This window comes from Alligator mississippiensis, chromosome 1 (genome assembly GCF_030867095.1).
Source record: "Alligator mississippiensis isolate rAllMis1 chromosome 1, rAllMis1, whole genome shotgun sequence".
NCBI classification, from domain to species: Eukaryota; Metazoa; Chordata; order Crocodylia; family Alligatoridae; genus Alligator; species Alligator mississippiensis.
In genome coordinates, this window is record NC_081824.1 from 290,682,098 (window position 1) to 290,708,626 (window position 26,529).

General features: G+C 46.7%; 1 protein-coding gene across 6 annotated transcripts in view; it reads right to left on the reverse strand.

Annotated features, from left to right (window-relative positions):
* The window catches only part of TIAM1 (TIAM Rac1 associated GEF 1), a 270,454-nt gene extending 246,579 nt beyond the window's left edge, over window positions 1-23,875 (reverse strand). For all 6 annotated transcript variants that reach the window (XM_059720678.1, XM_019476350.2, XM_014599181.3 and 3 more), the window contains exon 1: window positions 23,698-23,875. The gene's annotated coding sequence lies outside the window, so the exon portion shown is untranslated. The remainder of the gene's footprint in view (window positions 1-23,697) is intronic.
* Between the last annotated feature and the right edge of the window lie 2,654 nt (window positions 23,876-26,529).

Sequence of the window (26,529 nt, forward strand, 5' to 3'; positions counted from 1 at the left end):
CCCTCACCACTCTCTGCTGAAGCAGGGATCCCCCCCTCCCCTCTGCCTTGCAGAGGCATATCAGCATCAGACAACATACTACATGCCAGCTAGTCTGTGCTGTGGGAGATGGGACAAAGGCAGACAGTATAGTGTCCACTTAGGGCTTTTTGGAGCCAATCAACAGGTAGCTGGTAATGTCCCTCCATTCCTTCCTTGGAAAAGCTGTTTAAGAAGAGCTTGAACTACAGAAGAGAGGCTGTTGTTTCCTTAATGGGCTGATAAACACTGAGTTGGGGTGATAAACAGAGTTATCAACTCCCTGCTGGGATGCAAGTGGGGGGGCTCCCTAATTAGAGTATCCTGCCCAGGCCTGGCCACATTCCCCCCCAGGTCATCACCGTGGAAGAGAAGGGAGGGCTGCTTTACCGCCCCCAGCTTCTAGCCTGAGCCACTGCAGGCATGTGCCAGCATTTCTTCAGTCCACAGGGAATGTCTGTACAGTTACAAACCAGTTTAGCCTATCCAGGTTAGACTACCCTGCAAAGATTAATTGATTCAAGCTCCAGCTTTTTTAATCTCTGTCCTTACCTCAGGTGGCAGCAGTGCCCAAGCCATACCTGTGGCAAAGGAGGGACACTGCCTGCACTGCAAGTGGATGGTACCTATGGCTGAGAAAGTAAAGCAGGGTGGAGCAGGTGCTACATGCACAGGAAGGAGAGCCAAACTGCCTGTCTGTAGGGGTGGGAAAGGAAAGCCCACATGGCAGTCATAGCTGGGAGAGGTGGAGATCCAAGCAGCTCATGCTGTGCAAGGGAGAGGACAATGGGCAACCCACAAACAAGGGAAGTCAGGGGAGCACCCATGCAACTCCCACCTCCCCCAGGGCCATGGGCTGTGTGGCATGCAGCAGAAGCTTGACCTACATCATAGGGCCTCGAAACGTTCTTCCCCCTACAAAGTAAAGCCTCACCCAAGAACAAGCACAGCTGCATACAACCCTGGCCTCAAACAATACAGGCCTCAAACCCTGAAAAGGAAAATTGAGCCGGTAAAATCATCTGATGGGTACATTTCTTCCAGCTTAAAAATTCAATGGAAGCCTCCTTCTACCTCAGCCCTTAGACTCAAGCTCTATGTTTTAACAAAGCAAACTTTGTTATATGGAAAGCTTGGTGTTATAATTTAAAATAGATAGCAATGAAGGTACAGCATATTTTTGGCCTTTTCAGAACACCTTTATTTTTATACACTCATGGCTTCCAAGAAGCTCACCTACCACACAAATCGGCTTCTATATATTTTTCTCCTACTAAGTTCTCTCTGCCAGAAAAGATACTGTAGAAGTTTTCTAACGTTTCCTTACTAGACAGTGTTCATTGTAGCCCTTTTGCTTTTCCAAAGATGCAGAGTGCTCTTATGTCAAAGCAGCATTACTGCCTCACAGCATACACCAAGAGTGCAAAAACATTTATTTTATTCATTAGGCCATAAATCGACCTCTGTTGCCATGAAGTCAGGGTAGCTGATAATCTTTTTATTTATTTATTTTTATCATCCAGCCTCCCACCATGAGAATGAAGCACTCAGAAATTCTGCTGCCCTTGAAGGCCAGCCTGGCCATTTAATCTTTCCACCAACTGAAAAGTCAGAAATGCATAAGAAAAACATCAAATATTTAAGACAAGTTTTTGTACATACAGTGTTTTGTATAGGCAATACAATACAAGAAAAGTTTATAAACAAGACAAAACAAGCTTACATGGCTCCACCAAGCTGGTATAAAAAAAAAAAAAAAAAAAAGTCAGCCACCCAAGGTCTCTGCATGGGTTATACTTAGTAAACTGTGTACTTGGGTGGTACCTTTTCCAGAACAAGTTTTGACTTGTGTTCTGTACTTTAGTCAGCTCACATCATTTTATTTTTGATGCCCAAGATCAAAACTGAACCTGGAAATGGTCAACCTCAGTACTGCTGGTTAACACTGTAAGATTGCTACCCTTTAACTTATGGCAGTGGCTTTGCACATCACGTGCCCAATAATTCCAGAGACGTCCCCATAAGGCATTAATTTCAGAAACCCGATAGCAGGTGCAAATGTTCTAAAATCCAGAGAACATGATGCAGAGAAATGAGGTGACTTTTAAGAGGTCAGAGTCAATTTTTGGGTTCCTGTAGTTCTGAACGGACATAGCCTCCCACCTCCTGTGTGGAGCTCAGGAGGACAAGTAATCACTGCCCTTGTTGTGGACTTCATAGGAAACTGTCCAAAATAGGTCACAGACATTGTCCATGTATATACACGCACATTTTGCACAGGCACACTAATCCCCACTCCCAGCCAAAAGAACACGAACCAATTAGACCACAATCACCAGTTGTATTACAGTCTAATGTCCCTTAGTTTGGACACCACTTAGGATGACAGTTCTGGCAACTTTTGGATATCTCTATGATTCCCAAAAAAACAAACAAAGAGACCCCCAAAAACACCAATAGACAAGAGGATAATAGGCAGCTTGTTGTGGCAGATAAGCATTAGTGTTCATATTACTGCCTTTCAGTCTCTGCAAGCTGACTCATGCATCAGTGTACACGCCCACCATTTCTGTTTCTTGTAGACTGTGTTAAACAGAGACAGCTATCTACAAAACTCAATCCAGAACACACTGTTCCAGGGACATGTTTAAAATTCACAGTAGTGTCAGGCATCCAGTGAGGAAGAAGCTTTTAATTTGTACAAGAAGGAAAAAAAACCCACACACTAGACCACATACAGACACACAACCAAAGACACATGAAACAAAAATGGTGTAATTCTGAAGTCATAAAAGTATAAATTATTGCTTTCAAATGCTTCTATGAAGACTCATTCAAAATAATATTTTGCAAGTAAATTTCCCCATAAAAAAGGTTTCAGTTTCCAAAACAGGTTAAAATTGATTTTATTTAGATGAAAAAAAAAAGAAAAAGTGACGGGTCAGCAAACAGTTTCCTGCATAATTTTAAGTATGTATATACAGATTGACAGTGCACTACAATGACTCCATATGGATAATTATAAAAACTAATCTACAGCTTAAACCCCTAATCACTCCAGACCAGGCACTAGCTTGAATGCAAATACTACTGTTAACATGAAAATTAAGCCATTAAAAATGCTCAAGTAGCATTAACAGTATTATTTAAAGCCACAGGTAGTGAGGAGATTCATAGCTGAAATCTTGTGAATAGCATGGGATTTGTTCCTGTCACAGCTACTGGTGGCCCAGTTACCAGTAGAGCCCGACCTCTACAAACCTCTCATGGGCCAAGTACAGACAGCCAAAAAGCCCAAGGCTGAATCAATTCAATCTTCACAGGTTAGTCTAAGCTGCATAAATTGAACCAATAAGCAAGTGAACAGACATTCACTTTTGATTCCAGAAATGCAGCCACATGCCTGCAGTGGCCCAGGCCAGAAACCAGAGGGTGCTAGAGCACGCCTCCCTGCTGGGCTGGAACAACCATCTTGGACCAAGGTTAACCCACCCTACCCTGTGAGAGGGGATTTATGAGGGATGCTGGAGGACTGCGAGTTGACTCTGGAGGGGATCTGGGACAGGAGTTCAATAAACCAATTTAACCTAAATCAGTTCAATCTGATACTACATCCATCCAGATTCATCTTAAACCAATTTCAGCCATTTTGACGGAGCTTTATGTGTAATGAACTTCTGTTATGTTACAGATTTGAACAGGTTTCCGATCATAGCTAGGGACAGAAATCGCACATAAATTGGCATAAGTGAAGACAAGGCTGAGCCGATTTAACCTGTGATTCACAGAAGTGCAGCACACCCCTGTTTGAAGAGGGTACAGAGTGTGCCTTACAGCAAGCTTGTCTGAGTAAACCAGAGGCTTGCACTGGTAACTATGCTGATGGCTGAAATCCCCAGTGTAAACAAGACAAGGTCCTTATTCAACTCAACGGGCCTTAATATTGCAGAGGTTTCCAAACAACAGTCTGAAGATCCCACTGGATGCAATAACCGAATGCAAGCAGGAGGGGTGTAGGCAGGGAAGAGCCAGAAGACAAGTATTAAAAATGCCATTTCACTCACAGTTCTATATTTCCTTATTCTTCAAGAGTAATACTCAATTTATAGACTTGAGGGCTGCCTTAAGTCTCAATAGACTGGAGGCAGTCCTCAGAAGATGCCAGCTCATAGCTTTCACTCATTTTTTGACTACAGAAAAATAACAGAGCAATTCTTCTCCTGCAAAGAACTCAGAAAGACCATAGCAGGTCAGACTGTTTCTAACACTATGGATTTCTATTTGAAATCTCTAGGTTTATCTTGTGAATCATGTCTGTACATCTAACAGTGCTAACATTGAGTGGCATCTTATGGCATTCTTGAAAGGATTAAGGTACCCCAGGGTGTCACCAGCAGCCTGGTTGAGAATCACTGTAAGTTTAAGTAAGATGTTTAACATTATATAGTTTAATGCCAGATGAAACAGAATCTTCCAGTGTGACAAGCCCTAAAGCTAAATTTATAAATCTATCATTTGAGTTTTGTAGTAATTGGCATAATTCATATTCCAGCCATAATGAGAAGTCACCAGCATTATCAACTGTCAACACTTATTACTCATAGACATGCAGAACAGCTTTGTTCTGAACTAGAAACCACAACTGTAGTAATTGATACCAAGGACAAGACACTTAAACCAGTCTTGCCATACAAAACGCTTTCCAAAAGGGAAATACATCAGACAGACATGAAAGCCATATCCATCTCTTTTTGCAACTTAAATCAAAGCATGTGGCTCCAGTAATGAAATGGAAGGGGGGGAAAGGATTCTTGAAACCTATTTTGGGCTTAATATACACTTAATGAAACATTCTGTTCACCAGTTATTGAAATTTCATTAGCAGTTTCAGAGGGAGCTTCTTCATCCAGAAGTGATGGAATACAATCAGTTCTTCCCAAAACTACATTCATGACCACATTAATCTTAGATGAGTTCATCTGAATTGATGTTAAACACCAAATCAATTAATACTAATTGCCAATCTTATTTTCACAGAGAGATCTTCACACTCTGGCAGACCTCAAAAAGGAATATTTGTACAAAAAAGCAATTTACTTGTCTGGTCTCCTCATTCATTTGTCAAGTGTTTATATTAGTTGCAGTTTCCTGACTCACAACTATCCTCTCCTTCCTGATGCCACAATCAAGTCAGAGTCCTGCCTTTACTGTAACACAGCCTGTAGCAACACACAGTCATGTTTATTATACTGAGAATTGAGAGTAAAATTCCTGACTGCATTGGCTTCAATAGAAATGTTACCATTAACTTCAAGAGGACACAGATTTAACCTTACAACTTCGTAAGATGAAGAACAAGTTAAGCCTTCTCTGAAACAGAGATTTATCAATCAATTAATAAATGCAGCTGAATTCATGTTTGCTACTCAGAGCCAGAGCCTCTTTTTTCCAATGTCACATTTCTAATACAAGCTATATAAATAACTCAGAGTAAATAAAAGCAGAAGTCCTCCTTTTCTGTTGAAACGAGCCAGCTTTTCCACTACCATGCTCTACACAAAATAGCCACCCTTTTCTGCAATTCAAGCAGTCTTGTTCTGCAAATCTCTCCTCAAAGCACTTCTCCCAAATAACTCCTTGGTACCGATCTATTCTTGCTCTGGTATCTGATCAAGTTAAACAAGAAACCGTGGCTCAATACTGACCATTTTTCAGTTTTAGTTAAGATTATGGGGAGATCATGGCAAGCCAATAATCTCTTTTGAGAAATAAATAATTGAAATCTTCACAGACTCAGACAATCAGGTTCCAAATATTCTTACAGAAATAGTCAATGATCTCCTCCTGGTAACAGACACCTGTCCTCAATACTATTGATCATGAGAAGTTTTTGATTTGCTTACAGTCTGAGGAGGAACAGACAGACTGCCTTGGGGCTACTTCATTCTTTGGTCTTGGAGCAATTCCTAATGCCAGTTTTGAGTAACTGTGGTCCCAGCCCTAGGGATCTCTTATGCAGCATGTCTTTAGGGTTCATCTTATCCCCAATTCTGTTCAGTGTGTACATGGAACTGCTGGGCAGCATGAATAAGAGAGTTTTCAAAACGAGAATGACATTTAACCCACTCTGCATTTTATCCAACTGAACAGGACCACTAGATCAGCATTTCTCAACCCAGGGGTCGCAACCCAAAAAAATGGGTCGCAAGAATATATGAGAGAGTCACGAACAAACTTTTAAAACAGATCAATGAGCTTTAAAAATGGATTCTCCTCTAAAGGAGAAAGATGTGGGAAACTGTGACTTCTCCCTTGCAGGCTGTCAAGAGTTCCAGCCTGCGAGGGGCTGCTTGGGGCCCCCCCAGGCCACACACCCACCCCCTGCCCCATACACTGCAAGGCTGGGGCTTGGGGGCAGGAGGTCGGGAGTGAGGGGCACTGGGTCAGGACTGGCCACTGATGTTTACAAATGGGTCCTGGTACAAAAGAGGTTGAGAACCGCTGCACTAGATGACTCTCAATGCAAGCAGTTAAGAGCCTAGATCAGAGCACAATGACAAATTCAAACCTGATGCGACTAAACCAGGGGTTTTCAACTGGAGGTACATTTACTCTTGGGGGTACTTTGGAAGGCCCCAAGGGGTATGTGGCAGCAGCACAGAGAAGCTGCTAGCACTTCTGGTTTTGCTGCCACGTGACATGCAGAAGGACCCCTCCCCTGGCCGCGGGGGGAACCCCTTGCCCCTACTCAGTGACCAGCCACCAGGGGACCCCCTGCTTCTTGACCAGCCACTGGAGGTACCCCGACCAAAAAAAAAAAAAAAAAAATGTTGAAAACCCCTGAACAATATGACAGATGGCCAGCCCCTGTTACCAAGGATGTGGTTTGCCAGCTAATTTTGCAACTGGTGGGTCTTTGCAACTGGTGGGTCACCGGACTGTTGTTTTAGCACCAGTAATTGGTATGGCAATTTCTTGCATTTGCAGCTGACCAAGGGATTGTGACCTTCTTTCTCCCCAGCGCAGACCTTGTTGCTATTTTGTCAATCTAAAAGACCACTCAAAATTAATCTATGCAGGGACACGTACAAAATCAGCTCAATCTGAAGCAGCATCTTTTTTGCCCAAGTGACACGTGTCCCTGAACATATGTGCCATTGTTCTAGAATCTATTTTGCTTGTTGGTTTCCAAAGTAGTCTGAGGAACTCTCCAACCCATAAAGCCTTAAATGGGGTTTTCACAAGCTCACTTCCTTCTCAAACATAAGCTGCTCTCCACCAATACCTATACGTTTTCTGCAGCCCCCTTCAAATATGACAACCCTGACCAACTACCCAGGAAGAAAAGCCTCCGTCTCTAAACAGCAAAGTCAATGCCTCCAGCATGGTTACCAGTTGGCCTTCCCTTTTGTTCTTAGCCAGTTCACCTCATCAGCTTCACTCAACAATCATTTCCTCTCCTGCTGCTATAATGATATTCTCTGAAACCAAACTCAGAGCCCCTTTAGTAGTGGCATCTCTGTGGTCTGAAGCTAAGCCACATCTGAAAAATATCACTGCCCTCTGAAAAGCTGAGACCCAAAATGTTGTCCATAATTACCAATTGCACTAACATTTCGTCTGTAATAATACTCTAGTCTTCTTCCACCCTTTCTTGCCTCCCTGGAAGTGAGAGTTCGCATCTGCCAAGCTGAATAGGAGTTTTCAATTGACTTTCTGCAGTGATGAATTTTTTTCAGATTCCTCACAGAGCATTATCATAGCCAACCCCTTTGCATTTGCAACCCCAGCAGCCTTCCCTAGCCTTTCACTCTTTCTGATGTTCAACGTTTTCTCAGACCTCAGTCTTCCAATAAATAACAGCTACTCATGCCCACTTCATGTTGCCCCTCATCTTGTTAGTCAAGCTCATCTAATGTCCCGTGTATCACAGCAATGATCCCAACACAGCTCCTCTTCAAACATCCCCCTGGAACCTTTTCTTTCAGTTACTACCATCTCATTTATCTGTCAGTAAAGTCATGGGGGTGGAACAGGAGTCTTTGGTCTCCATCAACTCAAAACAGTTTTCTCAATTGCTTCCAGTGTAACTGCCACCCCTTTTGTAATCCAGACCAGTCATCCTGTGCGTGTTTTACACTCACTCTTCTTGACCTACATATTCTACAAGCCATGGCAGCTTGACCGCTATCATGTTTTGCTCCACTCACAGAGTTTGCTTATGACAGGGTCATGGGTCAGTAACCACTCCTCTTTGTAAGAAGCAGCAGACCTGTTCTCCAGTGCCCAACCTCTGCCTCCCTCATTTTTCTCTACCCATTTCAAGGGCTTTACCCATGGATTTTTCTTAATTTTTTTTTTTTACTTCAGCCATGGATGTTGCTTCTACGCACGCTATATCTACCTCTATATCCGCATCCAGCGTTTCAATCCTTTCCTCAATTTCAGGTTTTTCAGTCTCACAAAATAGAGAAAATGTACACACACTCTCAGAGAAATCCAAGTCCAATGTGCCAAAAAATAGTGCTGAGGGCAACAAGGAGCAGCTGCAGCTGGAGGCAGTCCTGGAAGGTGTGGAAAAGAGTCTCTTCCACCACCTCCTCACAGGAAGGGCAGGCCACTGATACCACTGAGTATAGGTGGCTGACCAAAGAGCCCATGGCCAGGGCCCCATGCAGCTGCCGTCACTGGAGGTCACCAGTTCTCTTAGCAAAGGGTAGACTGTACAGGATGCATCAGGCTGACCAGGTTTGCTCTGGTCTTGCTGCCAATAGGCAATGCCTCCAAGTCATGTCAAAGCAGGCGGCAAGGACATGGGCATGATGCACTTTGATGACTGTCCTGGTGTACATAGATTCATAGATGTTAGGGTCGGAAGGGACCTCAATAGATCAACGAGTCCGACCCCCTACATAGGCAGGAAAGAGTGCTGGGTCTAGATGACCCCAGCTAGATGGTTATCTAAACTCCTCCTGAAGACCCCCAGAGTAGGGGAGAGCACCACCTCCCTTGGAAGACCGTTCCAGACCTTGGCCACTCGAACTGTGAAGAAGTTCCTCCTAATGTCTAGTCTAAATCTGCTCTCTGCTAGCTTGTGGCCATTATTTCTTGTAACCCCCGGGGGCACCTTGGTGAATAAATACTCACCAATTCCCTTCTGTGCCCCCGTGATGAACTTATAGGCAGCCACAAGGTCGCCTCTCAACCTTCTCTTGCGGAGGCTGAAGAGGTCCAGTTTCTCTAGTCTCTCCTCGTAGGGCTTGGTCTGCAGGCCCTTAGCCATATGAGTGGCCCTTCTCTGGACACTCTCCAGGTTATCCGCATCCCTCTTGAATTGTGGCGCCCAGAATCGCACGCAGTACTCCAACTGCGGTCTGACCAGCGCCCAATAGAGGGGAAGTATCACCTCCTTGGACCTATTCGTCTTGCATCTGCTGATGCACGATAAAGTGCCATTGGCTTTTCTGATGGCTTCGTCACACTGCCGGCTCATGTTCATCTTGGAGTCCACTAGGACTCCAAGATCCCTTTCCACTTCCGTGCCACCCAGCAGGTCATTCCCTAGGCTGTAGGTGTGCTGGACACTTTTCCTCCTTAGGTGCAGCACTTTGCATTTCTCCTTGTTGAACTGCATTCTGTTGTTTTCTGCCCACTTGTCCAACCTGTCCAGGTTTGCCTGCAGCTGTTCCCTGCCTTCCAGCATGTCCACTTCTCCCCACAGTTTTGTGTCATCCGCAAACTTGGACAGAGTACACTTCACTCCCTCGTCCAAGTCGCTGATGAAGACATTGAAGAGTATCGGTCCAAGGACCGAGCCCTGCGGGACCCCACTGCCCACACCCTTCCAGGTCGATACCGACCCATCCACTATGACTCTCTGGGTATGACCCTCTAGCCAATTCGCCACCCACCAGACCATGCAGTCATCCAAGTCACAGCCTCTTAACTTGTTCACCAGTATGGGGTGGGATACCGTATCGAAGGCCTTCCTGAAGTCTAAGTATACGACATCCACCTCTCCTCCTGTGTCCAGGCGTTTTGTAACCTGGTCATAAAAACAGACTAGACTAGTCAGGCACGATCTGCCCGCCACAAACCCGTGCTGGTTTCCCCTCAGCATAATTTGTCCTGCCGGGCTCTCGCATATGTGAGCCTTGATAATTTTTTCAAAGACTTTGCCAAGGATGGAGGTGAGACTGACTGGCCTATAGTTGCCTGGGTCCTCCTTCCTCCCCTTCTTGAAAATAGGGACCACAATGGCCCTTTTCCAGTCCTCCGGGACTTGGCCCGTGCGCCACGAGCGTTCGAATATTCCCGCCAGTGGCTCTGCAGTGACGTCGGCCAGTGCCTTCAGCACCCTCAGATGGAGCTCATCAGGGCCTGCCGATTTAAAGGCATCCAGTTCCTCCAAGTGACTCTGCACCATCTCAGGGTCTACGCATGGAAGTCTGGCACCCTGCTGCTGCCTCTCTACAATCCCAGTGAGAGACTTGTCATGCCCCTCGCTTAGGAACACTGAGGCAAAGAACTCGTTGAGGAGTTCAGCCTTGTCCCCTCTGTCCGTCACCAATTGTTTCTGCCCATTTAGCAGGGGTCCTATTCCTCCCTGGGCCTTCCTTTTACTCCCTATATCTCTAAAAAACAATTTCTTGTTGTCCTTTACTTGGGATGCCATCCTCAGCTCCATGGTAGCTTTGGCCTGTCTAACTGCCTCCCTACAAGCACGAGCAGAGGAGGTATATTCGTCTTTGGTGATCTCTTCTTGTTTCCATTTTTTGTGTGCTCCCCTTTTGGCCCTTAGGCTGCCCTGGATTTCTGCAGTCAGCCAGGGAAGCCTCCTGGCCCCTTTCCCTCTTTTACCCCGCATGGGGATCGTCTCGCTTTGTGCCCAAAGGATCATTTTCTTAAGGCACAGCCACCCTTCTTGGGCTCCCATCATTTCAAAACTCCTACTCTGCGGTGCGTCCTTGACTAATCGCCTGAGTTCATTTAAATCAACTTTCCTAAAGTCTAGTACTTTCACCCTACTAGTTACCTTACCCACTCGACGTCTTATGGTGAATTCTATTATTAGGTGATCACTGTCCCCCAGATGGCTACCAATCTGTAGGTCCCCTACCATGTCATCCCCCGTTGCCAATACCAGATCCAGTATGGCATTCCCCCTAGTGGGACCATGTACCTCCTGTGTCAGGTGGAGGTCCTGTACACAGGTTAGAAACCAGTGTGAGCGGTGGGACTTTGCCGTCTGTGTCTCCCAGCAGATGTCTGGGTAGTTTAGGTCCCCCATGACTACCGCCTCTTTAGCTTTTATGGTCTCTGAGAGCTGCCTCAGGAGCCCCACATCTATTTCTTCCCCTTGATATGGGGGTCTGTAGCAGACCCCTACCACCAAATCCCTTTCTCCTTGCCCCCCATGTAGCCTTTCAGTGCAGTACAGTGCCTTTCCAGAGAGGATCTCAAGACAGATCCCATCACTATTCTCACCAGGCATAGGGAGGGACAGCAGAGTGCCAGGCCTACCACTCTCATTGCTGCCCACAGCCAGAGAAGCAGGCAGTAGAGAGAGTCTGTCTAACAAGCTGCCATTGAGGAGGGTTTAATTACATGCAGAGGTGGTCTGCTAGGATGCCAAATGCATTTACAGGGAGGGAAGCTTTCACTTCAGCCAAAAGGCATGAAGCAAAACAGACATAATGCAGGCCCAGCCAGTCGGCCAAGGCTTTGGCCAAGAACCAGGTGGGTTGATGGTGTGCAACTACGCCACAAAAACAATAAGGTTTCTTATTGAAAGTGAGGCTCAGTGCCCCTTGCTGCAAGGCCAAGGTATGGACCAGGAGAGAGGGGGAAAAAGTGCTTCCCCATTTTTCCCATTATTTGAGGAACTTGAATAGAAGTTGGTGAGCCACAAATAACCGAGCAACAAACTCCAGGGACCAGATTTCTTCTTATTTAAATGGAAGAAAAAGAATATACCCAGAAAAAGGTGAGCAAGACTAAAAGGTTTCCAGACCTTAGGGTCCCCATGAAAGAAACTCAGTAATCTGTTGCAATCCAAGAAAATATCCATCTCAACTGGAATTAAACGTGTCACACAAAGTGCACCTACGGTTCATTAATGCACCGCAATTATGGCACATTAAGTTTACTACCTCTATTTACAGGTACTAACCTAAGGCGCCATAATCAGAGCTGAAGTGCAGCAGCACTGGCACATGCTTTTTTTGTGATGCTAACGCATAGTAGACTAATTCTACTGCGCATTAGCACAGTTTTTGCCTGCTATGCTATGCAAAGTAGAATTAGTCTACTGCATATTTAGTGTCTTACATACAGGTGCCCACAGAACGCTATTTTTAACGGAGAAAAAGGAAGACTAGCAGAGTAAGAAGGCTTGGAAAAGACAGAGATACAATATTTAAACCCAATGTTTAATAAAAAAATTAGTTTCAGGTGCAAGAGGGTAGCAATGTCTGTCACTCCAGGCAAAGAGATGGGATAAGTAGGTACTACAACCCATAGAAGTCTTGATTAGACTCCTGAGATAATATGAGGAAAGAAAAAAAGCCTATCGAGAAGTACTGTGAAGGTAAAAAAAAAGAAGATGGTCAGACAGGGAACTGAACTGAGGAAAGCCATGGAAACACACTGGGGATTAGTCAGGAGATTACAAATCCCACAATTCACTAGAGCAGAGACAGCATCAAGAGGCACAATGATGAATCAACACTCCTAGTGAATCCACAGTCACACTAGGGCTTGAGCCAGAAGGCAAAGGCAATACGTACATCATGACTTTACATACTGCTTCCCAACTTGCCACTGAAACACCATTTCCAGCCCTATTGTGGGTTGGCCCACCTAAATTAAGCGTGGTGTTGCAGAGAAACAGAAGACATGCATAAGGACTCTTGCTGTATTATATAGTTAAAGGGGACATCCTGCATATAATGAGTTTATTTCTAAGTTTATCTACAGAATTTTCCTCCAAGGCGTATGCCATCACTCACGTTGATCAAATACTTTTGCGTAAGTAATCAAGTTGGTGTGTGCAAGTGAGCTACTTTCTCTTAAAATCAAATCTAATCTTGTGGGGAGGGGCAGTAACAGGGAAACAGAGAAGGGAAATCACTGCCCTCTAATAAGCAATGTGATTAACTGAAATAAAATAGGAGTTGTCATTAAATCCCCGATAGCTCAATAAAAGGTCACTAAAATAAAGGAAAAATGTACATATTTAAAAATCCGCAACAACCACGAGTCTCATTCAGTGTTGCTCAACCCATAACCCACAGGCCTGCAGCATCATGTCATCCAGCCCACGGTGCTCCCCACAGGTCTGGCAGGGGAGCAGTGGCTCTACTTCTTGGCTGACAAACTGCTAGGCCCATGGGGGAGCCCTGGGCCCTGCACACTGGATCAGATGCAAAAAATCTCAGTGCACAGGGCTGAGTGGAGGTAGTGCCGAGACCCGGGGCCCACTCCTGATATGCAGGCTCGGGAGGGAGACAGTGTCAGACTCCTGGGGCAATCCCAGGGGAAGGGGGCAGTGCCAGGCCCCATTACTGGATCCTAGGGCTGAGCTCCATCTGGCCCACCCACCAGTCCCATGCCACTAAACTGGGCCACAGGGTCATGAAGTTGAGCACCAATGCTCCAGTTCAGCGGTTCCTAATCTGTGGTACAGGTACCACCAGTGGTATGCAGACAACCTGTCAGTGATACACGTTAACAGATTTATTATAATTATTTTATGACTAAATTTGCTGGTGGTACTTAAGGTTGTATTGTTTTAAACTGATGGTGCGCAATCTGTCAGAGTTTGAGAACCTCTGCTCTAGTGTAACTTATCAGAGATTTTAAGGACATTCAATTTCTCCGAATCTTCAAAAAACAAACAAACAAACCAAACAACTATTTGAGTCAACGTTGTTACTGTTCATGGAATTATCCAACAGACTATGGAGAGGAAGACTAATAATGGTAGGCAGGAATGAAATAGATAATGAAAGTAGCAATTAAAAAGTAAAGAAATCAGGGAATACTATGACATACAGCAGTAACTTTCTGCATAAGCAGATTTTGTACTAGCTTCCGAGAGAAGATAACCCCTAGTTTAAGCATTTATAGCAGTGGTGCCCAACCTTTTCATTCTGGAGGCTGGACGGATGGTTCCAGGTTTGTCAACTGGCCAGATCCTGGCAGTGGGCCTGATCTGGCTGCAAGGGGCTGCCCAACCGGACCCCAATCTATCCACCCAGGGCTGCAGTGGGAGTGCAGGGTGGCTCTGTCCCCATCTGGCTGTGCAAGGAGGGCAGAGCATCCCCAATCTGAACACGTAGGGGGAGGGGCAAAGCAGCCTCAATCTGGACTTGCAAGGGTGGGAGAGGTTGGAAGTGTGCCCCAATCTGGACACATGGGGGAGCAGGGCCAGTCCAGCACTGATCCAGATGGGGGGGGGGGGGGGGAGATGGCAACAAAGTGTTTTGACCCCAATTCAAATGTGGAGGTGGGGGGAGAAGCAGCCTGACCCAATCTGGATACGCGCAGGGTAGGACCGGCCATAACCCTGATGCACGGGCAACAGCCCAGGCAGGGCAGGACCCAGCCGTGCAGAGCTTCTACAAATCCCCCAGTGCCAAATTTTCCATCCCGTGGGGATCCCTATAGGCTGGATGCCATGGCTCCATGGGCCAGAGACTGAGCACCCCTGATTTATAGCATTCAAAAGCATGTCCCTTTTTATTACTGCAGTTTCAGCCATACATTTCACAAACATAAGGATTTACTACTCTTAATTCTTTTTCCACCCATAATTCAAAATGGCTGTTTTTAAACTTTAGGAGTTGATGCACACAAAGACTTCATTGATAAGCAAGCATTTTGCAAATTAAAAATTAAATAATAAAAAGATTTATTGAGATCTAAAAAGCATATTCTACACACATGCACCATATTACTTTCCGTGCTTCTTTCGGCAGATGCTGAGGTCTGATAATCTGGAATTTCTGTGCGAACCATTTATATCTGGAAATATTATATAACCATTTCCCCACCTTTTCTCCCTTACTCTCTAGGATTACATTCTATTCATCTTTTGTTTGGAAAACCTGCCTTAGCATATGGACCTACTTTTCAGAATGAGCCTAACTTTTCCATACAATAATAAATGGGAAATTCTATGCCAAGTGGGGCACATAAGTGGATGTAGGCCCCACAAGTTCAATTCTGTTCCACCCTGATCAAATCCATGAACAAAAATTAATTCTAAAGGCAGATAGGTCCTCTTCCTCCCTGCTGTATTTTTGTTTAGTCCATCTTAAGAGTCAGGTGGATGGTGTGTTGCAGAAGCAGATGCATCGATAGATTTTCAGGGACTGGATGATGGGGGGGTAAAAGACAATTACATTTGGGTACCAAAGTCCACTTAGGATGAACAGAAGCAAGTCCCTGATGCAGACAAATCCTCTGTTATTGTCCTCAACTGATGGACAGCTGAGGATTTGCCTCGGGACATTCCTCATGGGTGACTCTACTGCTTAAGATGAAAAATTCATTTTTTTTTAAACTAGATTGTTTTAATGGTAGATTGAGTTTCTTGTTCCAACTGAAAAGCATTTGTATGCAAAAATCTGTCTCTCTCAAGATTTGGCTGTAGAAACTAAAATTTGTGGAGGGACTCGAGAAAGAGGTATATACAGTCCATGTTAGATAAAAGTGAACCTAGATGTGCTGGTGCCAAGATAAATGCATTTACCCAATTTTGCATACCAACATCAGTACCTTCATTTAAAAAGACTAAGCCAATTAAGTTGATTACACAGGGCATTTTGATGGGTTCTGAACGCACAAGAAAGTAAATATATAGTTCTTACTACAGCAAACACTACCTTTGGCTCTTCTCCCAGGCAGTTTATTACTACTATCCTCTGCTGTAGCCAGTATGCAATAACCCCACCATCAGTATGGATAATAACTACTCCTGAACAACCTGCTTACTTGCAAATGATTTTAGTAATTTTACTAATCTGTACAATGCTGCAAAATTTGGGACCATTACTAAGATAATATCATCCATATATCTGATAGGGGAAAGCCAGCCAAGAACCCAAAATATTTAAATTTACATCAAGCCATTACCGGCTGCTGGTTTAATCACTGGGGCAGTTTGCTTCTACAATTTGGGCAGCAGAGCAAAGATTCATAGATTGTTAGGGGCTGGAAGGGACCTTGTAGATCACCAGGTCTAGTCCCTCTGCACTAGGCAGAAAAAGAAAACTGGGGTCAAGTGACCCCAGCAAGGTGACCATTCAGTCTCCTTTTGAAGATTTCCAGGGTAGGTGACTGCACCACCACTGGAGGGAGTTTATTCCACAGTCTGGACACCCTGACTGTGAAGGAGTTTTTCCTGGAATTGAGCCTGATGCTGCCTTCCAGGAGTTTGTATCCATTGTTCCTGGTCTTCCCCAGGGGTGCCCTGGTGAACAGATGTTCACCAAGTTCTTGATGCACTCATCTGATGTAGTGGTAAGCCGCTACCAAGTCCCCTCTCAGCCTTCTCTTCTGCAGGCTGAAGAGGTCCAAGTCCCTCAGCCTCTCCTCATATGGCTCGTCTTGCAAGTCCCTGATCATATAGGTGGCTCTTCTCTGGACCCTCTCAAGTTTCTCCAGGTCCTTGTTGAAGTGTGGTGCCCAGAACTGGACACAGTACTCCAGCTGTGGTCTCACCAATGCAGAGTACAGCATTGCACTGCCAGCTCATATTCATGGGATGGTCGATCACTACCCCTAGGCCCTTTCGGCCAGGGTGCAAATCAAATTGTTACCACCGAGCCTGTAGGTATGCTGGGGATTGTTTGCCCCTAGATGGAGCACCTTGTATTTCTGACAGTTGAACTTCATCTGGTTCTGGTCTGCCCAGCTCTCCAGGTCCATCTGTATCTGCAACCTATCTTCTGGCATGACCACACTCTGCAAACTTGGCCAGTGAGCTTTTCACCCTCACATCCAAGTCATTGATAAAGATGTTGAAAAGCCAGGCATGGACCCCTGAGGGACACCACTGGCCACTTTGCCAGGACGACACAGATCTGTTCATAAGAACTCTCTGGGTCCTACCATGCAGCTAGTTTTCCACTCACTGAACTGTTGAGCAGTTAAGCCCACAATCTTCCAGATCACGACGGTCTGGATTTCAATTTCATTTTAAAGTGCCCCTCTAGTTTATTAAGCTAAAGTTACAGGCTAACCATGCTAAGCAATTGAATATATAGGAGTAGAAAGGAAAATCCATTGAACTGGAATGTTACTAACAAAAAAATAGAAAGCAAGACCCCTGAGGCATCACCATATGTAACGCTCTTGTAGGTGAGCCAATATTTAAAAGGAAGGGTTTTTTTCCCCCCCTAAAATTCCCCAGGTAACCTCCAAATCACTTTATAGAAGCCAGTTCTAGAGTTTCTAGTGGAGTAACTTAGAGCTGGCTGAAATGACTCATACTTAAGTTGATAAAAAGTCCTCTTGGAACATAGAGGATGCCCATATTGCAGATACATCAATTGTTCTGAAAGTAGCAATGCCTTGAAATACCAGTACAGCTCTAAAACGGCTGGGTTCTGAATAGCTGTGGTCCATTTCTTGCTTACAGGCTTCAAACAGAATAACAACCAACAAAAAAAAGCAGATTATCTTTTTGCTCAATGGGTAGCCCTATGGTTTTGGATACAAGACATCCAAAGTTCCATTCCTTCCTGAAAAGATTTCCTCTGCAATGAGGATAATCCTTCATTTGATGTTTACTCACTTGACTACCTTTCATCCCACGTCAGGCTTTTTCACTCATGCCTGCCAGAATGCACTTTCTACATTAGTTCTCATTATAATTATAACCGAGATGGCTCTTTCTTTCTATGCTCTCTAAGTGGCTTAATGCTGCAACTTTCAGATAATTACTTCAGAAGCTGAAATTTCTCATGCTTGTTCTCAGCTCATAAGTGAAATTTTAAAGATGATGCAAGAGGTCATTTGAGATGGTTAGATCTCTATTCAAGAAGTACAGCTGTATTTCCAATGATCACTAAGAATACTGTCTTTGTAATGCACTGTTAGCATATTGCTCAGTTACGGCTTACAACCACCCAAAATTTAAAGTTACGATTGCTCTGGAAACCATAACACAGCCACATCTGTACATGTACTGTAAGCTTCCATTATAAATGCATATATAACCCCAACACTAAGTCCATGCAAAAAAAAATATTTGCTAAGGAAAGACATAATTTCTTCCCCCAAACATCTGAGAGGCCAGCTCAAAGAGGTGAACTTGAGGAGGGCAAGAAGTCACCATTGAGGAGAAAGCCAACATAGAAAAGAATAGGTTTTAATTTGCTCTCTCCTTTTCACATAGGAAATTTGTAAACACTAAAGCAAGTGCTGTTCTTTTCCTACAGGTACATACAGGGCCTACCACACTGCATGCACATCTGGGGGAGGGGGAAGAAAACAAGCAACAACAAAAAAAAGCACACCCCCCCCCCACACACACACACCCACCACTGGAAGCATCAAGAGGCAAAGACAAAGTAGAGGGAGGATAAGGAGAGATTCTGCAGAAGAGGCATGCACCTGCTCTTCCAGGAGTAGGAGGCAGCACAAAGAAGGCGTGAAGCTGGGAGTGGAGGAAGGAGACAACAACAAAGAGAGAAGGTGCTAGAAGGGAGAGTAGGAGGAAAGAGATGCGAGATGTAATTGGGGAGGAGGATTTGATGTGGCAAGACAAAAAGCCCGATAAGAAATGGAAAAGATTTCATATGTACAAGGCGGCCTGAGTAATGGTTGCTGTGGAAACCATAACTTTAAATTCTGTGGCTAAAAAATCTAGCAGTTCTATTTATACCATGCTCATGACTGTAGCATGAGCAACTGGTTTGAGAAATTGTTAAAGCTGGTATCAAACAATTCGTACTTGCTCTAAGTAGCAATCAGGTGGCACGTGAGGAATGCTTCTGCCTTCCCAGTTACCGTGCAATTAATGTTGCAGAGCCACAGCAAAGAGATCTGAATACATCAGGTACTGAGTCACTCACTGGAAGTTGCCCCTTCTTCCAAAAAGGCCCCCTAAAAGACAGACCATTGGGTGAGCAGTAAGCAGGATTTACAGAAAGCCATTTTAACCAAAATGAATTAAACCAGGGCTGTCCAACACTCCCCCAACTGAGGGCCACACATGTTGTTGGGGTGGGCCTCCAGGGTCCCTTCCCCTTCCATGTGCTCCGCCATGCAGGAACACTGATGGCACGCAGCCCCCCCACGCACATACCCTAGCCCCCTTGCATGGGCAGCACCAGGGTTCAAATTACAGGGGAGCTTGGGGGGGCTGAATCCCCCCATAAAAGATGAGAGCCCCCCCCCCCATAAGATTTGAACATCATAACCTGGGGGGGAGGGGGGGGGGGGGGAAATGGGATGGGATGACTCTGATTTTATCTGGCCATTGTAATGGACAGCCCAATGACTCCCCACCCCCAGAGTCAAAGTGTAATTCAAACCCTGAGCAGCCCCAGTGGCACGGACCCCCCCGAACCTGCCCCTGCCATACAACTGCAGGGAAAGGCAGCTGCAGCAGCCTGTGGGACACATGCTCACTGGGGTTGCCAGCCCTCCTAGACTGACTGGGAGTCTACCGGAATTGGCACTGATCTCCTGGCAGCTACTGAGAGCAATCCAGGAGATTGATATTGTGAACGGATTGAACAGTACAATTAATGACATTACATCATGTTGGAAAAAAAAAAAAATTTCCTGGAATAGCTTCAGTCAGAATTGGCAACCCTAATGCTCACCCCTCACAAGCCTCGTGTAACCCACAGGCTGCCAGGTGGACCCCCTTGAACTAGAGAACACCCCAGAACAGGATAATAAAAAAAGGCAGTTGAGCAGCCTATTTGTTACATATTCTTTGAGAGAACACTGGACCAGATCCCAAAACCCTCCATCAGTTGTTACTCTGGTCCCACTTTCATTTATGCTGAAACGCCACGCTATGCAAAAAGCCCAGGATGTGTGTGACCTTCAAGGATGCACAGAAAGACATTGCTTAGGGCAAAGGATAGCGCTCCTGACGGCCCCAGCCAGCGTGCACAGCTTCCCAGCAGAACTGCTGCCACCTGCCAGGTGAAGTGGGTGAAAGGCAGCTGGAGCCCCATGCACTGGGGCAGGAACCACCTAGCTGCAGCTTCCCCCTCCCCCCCAACTTCAAGTGCTGCAGCAGGGGCAGGAGGGGGAGCCACTGGAGGCCAGGAGAGCCAGCCATACCCAGGTGGCTGCAGCAGCAGAAGCCCCAATGTGAAGCTGTGCACACTGACCAAAGCTACAGCAGTGCCACTGGTGGGAATAGGTAGGGCTCAGCCCCATGCAAAGGGCATGGGAGCAATCACAAGCCACATGGCAAGGGGTGGAGGACTGTACCCACAGTGCACAACCGCAAAGAGCCCTGCTACATATGCCCCCAACCATTACTGGTAGTGTCCCAGGAACCTAGCACATGGACAGCCCCTCCACACATGCACACCCCACACATGGGTGGCAGAAGGCTGGGGCTAATGGGACTTAGCCCTCCCAAACAGCTCCACTGCTCCAGCGCCAGCACCACACCCATGTGCCAGCCCCGCAACAGCCCTGCAGGAGGACAGAGCAGCCTCACTCTGTCCCACTGTCCTCCCAAATAATATTCCCACCACTGATGCCCAAACAGCCCCCCACCCCCAACATACAGTATACAAAACTAAACTTTACTTTGCGCTATTATGTAATCACCTCTACATACGCTGCTCAAAAAAACAGCATAAAATCAAGACAAAAATATTTGTGAAATAAAATTAAAACGTTAAAGAGTTTGATTTTTAGTACATGATTTGTTCTTTATCTATAATTTGTTAAAATTATATCTTTGAAAAGATTTTGCTTGCAGCCCTTGACAGCATCTTAGGTGGCCCTCCAGCTGAAATAATTGCCCACCCCTGACTTAGGGTCAGTAATAAAAGAGCAAAGCAAATAAAAGCCACAACAGTAAGTTAAAAGCAAATGTGACTTGGAGACCGTAACTTAATGCAAGGTTTCAGTCTGAGGCAACCCTGCGACCACATACCTAGCTCAACAGAAAAAAGTCTTGTCCTATCTTGTCCCTCTACTCACCTGTGCTGCCCTTGGAAATGCTTACAGTCTTAAGAGAAACCAAGCGACCCACTCATGTGGGTAATCTCACAACAGTACAGGAACAAGTGCATGTAAAATGCTTCTTCTGCCCCTGAAAGCAGGGGGAATTGTGGGGGACAGGAGGAAAAATGACCCCAACCACATTCTCCAGTGAGATGTGGTCTTCCCCAACATGCTGTACTTGCTCTTATCAGAGGATAACTTCCCTTCGGAAGCAAATTCATTCTGATCATCATGCCCATGCTTATTTAGTAGCTTTTAGAAGTCCTACTGAGACTGGACCCACACTACACTGATCTAGATAGCGAGAGAGATTCCCTGCAATGGAGTACGGGTGGTCCAAACAGATAAAACCAAACAAAGGCTGTGAAGGGGATCTGCAGACCTGACCAAGCAAAGCACGAGGCCCATAACAGAGCAGAAAACACAACCCAGATCTCCTAACTTCCAGTTCACTGCTCTGTCCATTAGACCACAGTGCCTCCCAGTGAGCCCAGCTGTCATATATATTATGCTAAAGAACACCCTAATGGAACGACCTCCGGTTCCATCCCGGGAAGGACAGACTTGGGTTTTACAGGTCCATCAAGGACAAAGTTCTCTAAACAGGAACTCATGCAGCAACTTAACCAGGGGTCCACGGAAGATGCTTTTCCTTGCTAGATGAGGGCTTTTCAGCTACGGTAAAAGGAAGACTCCTTTGCCCTTGTTCAATTATGCATACTGCAGTGCTGGAGTGTCATCAAAATTGACAGAAGCTTTTCATTAATACAAGAAGGGGAGGCAAAGGTGCCCTAAGCATGGATTAGGCACACAAAAAAATAAAACAAAAATAAAACAACTGCAGAACAGAACTTTCCCCTGCTTTATTGTGATAAAAGTTTTCTGCATGAGGAACTGCAAAAATCAGAAATACTTTTGCAATTTGGCTGGTGAAGGTGAACCATACTGTTTAGTCAGAGCTGCTCTTAGGAAAAGGGGGAAAAAAATACGTCCCCTGGATAAAAGAAAAAGGCAAATCACTCCTCTCTCAAACTTGTTCATTCCTGAATGCTTTTCTAGTCTCAAGCACAACGCAGAAGTCCAGTCGCTCACAGGGAATTACGGACCTGCTTGTGCGATCTGCATAGATGGCTGTATTCCCAAGAGCCCCAGTTCAGCCTGAGATCGTGTGCAGCTCTCAGAGGTCACCAACCTGCAGGAGGGCTGCATGAAGTAACCCGCATGTGTACAGAGGAACACGTGCATGTGAAATTCTCCTTCGGCCCACAAAAGCAAGGGGACGCGTGGGCGAAAGGAGGAAAAAGCTCCCCCCACCACATTCTCCAGTGAGCTGTGGTCCTGCCCTGACCTACTGCATTCGCTCTTATTGGAGGACAACTCCTCCCCTCAAAACACTCACTCTGATCATCATGTCCATGAGGATCTTGAAGTAGCTTCCAGGAGCCCTCCCTGAAACCGGAGTAACCAAAGTCAACGGCACCCAGCCAAGACATAGGCACACGCTGCACATCTCTGTGGCAGGGCCCCCTCTCCCTGAGAGACCTAGCAAACCCTGGGGAGTCACTTGGAAGACCCCAAGGCTTTGGCCTTGCCCTGGGACCAGGGCCCAAAAATGCTTAGGGAGGTTCAAAGAAGAGGTCCTTTTAAATATTAAATGCTTTGAAAGGCATTTGTTTAAGCCACGTCACAGCAGGGAAGGAGAAGGGTGGGGGGTTGTGGAGGCGAGGCAGTGTGAGGGATCCGGCCAGAGGGGGATTCTGGAGGCAGCCCCTGAGCAACAGGGCGAGTTGCGAGTGCAGCAGCAGGGGGCAAAGGAGACGCCTCCCCCTCCTCTCGGGGGACCTGCAGAGCACTCAGCTCTCTCTAGCCAGCCCAGCTGGTGCTTGAGGGGAGGCGAGGGCAGCCCACAGAGACAGCATGAAAACAAAAGCAGGCCCCTCCGAGCATCCTCCAGGACCCCCCCACCCACCCAGAGCCACGGCCTCGCCCCGGACTGCAACCATCCTCCCGCCTACAGTGGTCCCTGTGCTGTATCTGTGCCCAAGCAAGACACTGCGGCTTGCCCCCCAGCCCATTGTCCCAGACAAGCTCGAGCCCTGAGGCTGGTGGAGCAGAAGGCAGAGACCCCCCCTACCCTGGTGGCCCCCAGCCCCGTCCCCCTCCATCACCAGCCATAGCAGCAGCAGGAGGCACAAGGGGCCAGCCCGCATAATGCTTGTTGTGGAGGGGACACACACGTACACACATGTACACACACATGCACAGATACACACACATACAAACGTACACAGACATACACATACCCACGGCTCATTCATTCATTCAAACGTACACACACATACATAGATACATAGATACATACATACATGCACGCATGCACACACACCCGCAGCTCGCTCGCTCGCTCGCTCGCTCATTCATTCATTCATTCATTCATTCATACGCACACGCAGCCCGCCCTACCTGGCCGCCCCGCAGCAGGCGATGGAGGCCGGAGCCGCCGCAGAGCGGGACGCGCAAAGGATGGAGCGCTTCCAGCGGTGCAGCCGCAGCCACCGCCGAGGCTGCTGCTTAGAACGCGCCGCCGCCAATAGCAGCCGCCGCTGCCATATTGTTACTGCAAGCGCTGCGAAAGGCGGGACCACGCTGGCCCCTTGGAGACCGGCCGCCTATTGGCTGCCGCGCCGCTCCATCCGCGCGCGCGGCACCAATGAGAAGAGCCGGGGCTCAGCCGCGGGGCGTTCGGACTTGGAATGCGGGCTGACAATGGGGCACGCTGCTACCGGGTGGGGGAGGGGCCGTCCCCTCGGGCCCGCCCCCCCCCTGGCCCACGTGCCGCCGCGCTCCGAGCGCGGGGGGAGCCTGAACCAAAGCGGCCCCCGGCCCGGCCAATCCGGCCGCCCCGCGGCCTGTCAATCACGCCGGCGTCCGCCCAATCCGAAAACAGCAGCGAGATGAAGTTAGCGCGCGCGGCATCCGGGCCCTGCGGGATTGGCTGCCTGCGGGGGGTTGCCCCGCCCCCTCTGCCGGAGGGGCAGGCAGTAAACAGATCTGGGCTGTAACACGTGGGCGACTGCTGAGGATGGGGACGTAGGACGTCTGGGTTCTCTCCCTGATTCCCCGCAGCCCTCGGGGCAGCCTTACACTACTGCAGGAGATGCTCAGTATAGCCAGTGGCCCCTCAGTCTGCTGCACTGGGAAGGATCCTGACAAGACATTTTCCGTTGACACTAAAACCAGTGGTTTTCAACCCCGGGATCCTGACGGGTTTCCAACTGGCCCGGATTGGCCTGGAGTGTACCAGAATCAGCATCGACCCCCTCCCGACTATTAAAAGCAATCTGGGAGACTGATGATATTGTGAAGGGTTGAACAGTCTGATTAATAACATTACCCATGTTGGGGGCAATCTCCTGGAATAGCGTCAGTCAGAGTTGGCAACACCTATTCATGACCCAAAAGTGGGTGGCAAGAATATGTGAAAGGGCTGCAAGCAAACTGTAAAAATTGATTTTCTTTTAAAGGAGAAAAAGTGGGAAACCACAGGTTTCCCCTTGCAGGCTGGCGGAGCTCCAGCTTGCAAGGGGCTGCTTGGGGTTCCCGTGCCCCTTACACCTACCCTTTGCCCTGTATACTGGGGACACGGTCAGGTCTAGTGGTTGATGTTTACAAATGGGTTCTGATCCAAAGAAGGTTGAGAGCCAGTGCTTTAAACAGGGAAACAAATAGACCGCTCTGTCCCTCTTCCATCCTTCCTGCATGATCTTGCTGTTCTAGTGATGCCCTTCTGTGGCTCACATGCCAGCAGCATGCCCATGTCCCCAGGAAACCACAAAGCAAGCAAGAAAACAGGAGTGGGGGTTTTTTTGGCCACAATACAACTGTTTATTGCCACAAGTCACATTAGATGTTAAACACTGAAGGCACGCATGCATGCCCCACCGCCTCAACACACACAATAAAATGACTGTTTATAAAGGGGAAGGTGCTGCTCTGCATGCTGCTGAGGGGATAGCCAGCAGGGGAAGTGAGTCAAAGCACACACCTTGCTGACACGTCCTGTGGAGGCTCCCGTTGGATAATGACAGTAATTACAATTAATAACTTACAATGCAGGCATGAAAACCAGGACTGTGACAGGCATTCTGGCCTGTGAGAAACTGGTGGGGAAAACAGCAGCTGTCAGATAGAAAAAAAATGTATTTGTTTATAAGGTGCTATTAGACTAACAGAATCATAGAGAATGAGGATGGGAAGGGACCTTAGGAGGGCATCTAGTGCAGTGGTTTTCAACCTTTTTTTGTACCAGGACCTCTTTGTAAAGTTTGATGGCCAGTCCTAACCCAGTACCCCTCACTCCTGACCTGCTGCCCACAGTGTGTGGGGTAGGGGATAGGTGTTTGGGACAGGGAGGGGACCCAAGCAGCCCCTTGCAGGCTGGAGCTCTGCCAGCCTGCAAGGGAAACCCCACAGTTTCCCACATTTTTCTCCTTTAAAGGAGAATCCATTTTTAAGTTTGTTGATCCATTTCTTAAAGTTCGTTCACAATCCTTTCATATATTCTTGTGACCCACTTTTGGGTCACAACCTACGGGTTGAGAAATGTTGATCTAGTCCAGCCCCCTGCTCAAAGCAGAACCATCCCCAACCATTAAGGTTTTACAAACAATGGGAGAGTATTTAAAGAATAAAACAGACGTGTAACAGTGTCCCTTTGGGAAGAAAAATGTTTTTGATGGCTAGGCACCAATCATAAACATATGTGGAGACATGCTGAAACAGACACCATTTGGACTTAACCTCATACTACCATGGGAAGGCAGTTAAGAGTTAGACCTCCCACAATGTCCTTATTATATGTTAGATCAGGCACTTATTTTATTTTCTAAATGGAAACACTTTCTTTCCTTTATCTGTTAGACAGTAAAAGCCATTATGCAATTATTACAATCTGTTTATATAACAATCTCTCTCTCCTTGTCCCACACCATCTCCTAGTATGTTTCCATTACAGTGTATGGTGATTTCTTGAGGCCAAAGTAACTTTGGTTTTGGCACAGAGGCAGGAGAGATTGAAAAGGTTCCATCCATACTGTACTCAATGCCAATGCCATGTGGCACATGGTCACAGATGAGTATCTTGATGACCACAAGAAAGATGGAAAACAAAATTGGTATGATCATGCAGCCGTGTTTGACGCCAGTTCAAATGGCAAAGGGCTCTGTAGTGAAACCACTGCATAGGCTGAAGGCAGCCATATGGTCATGAAGGACTCGTAGGATGGTAAATTTATC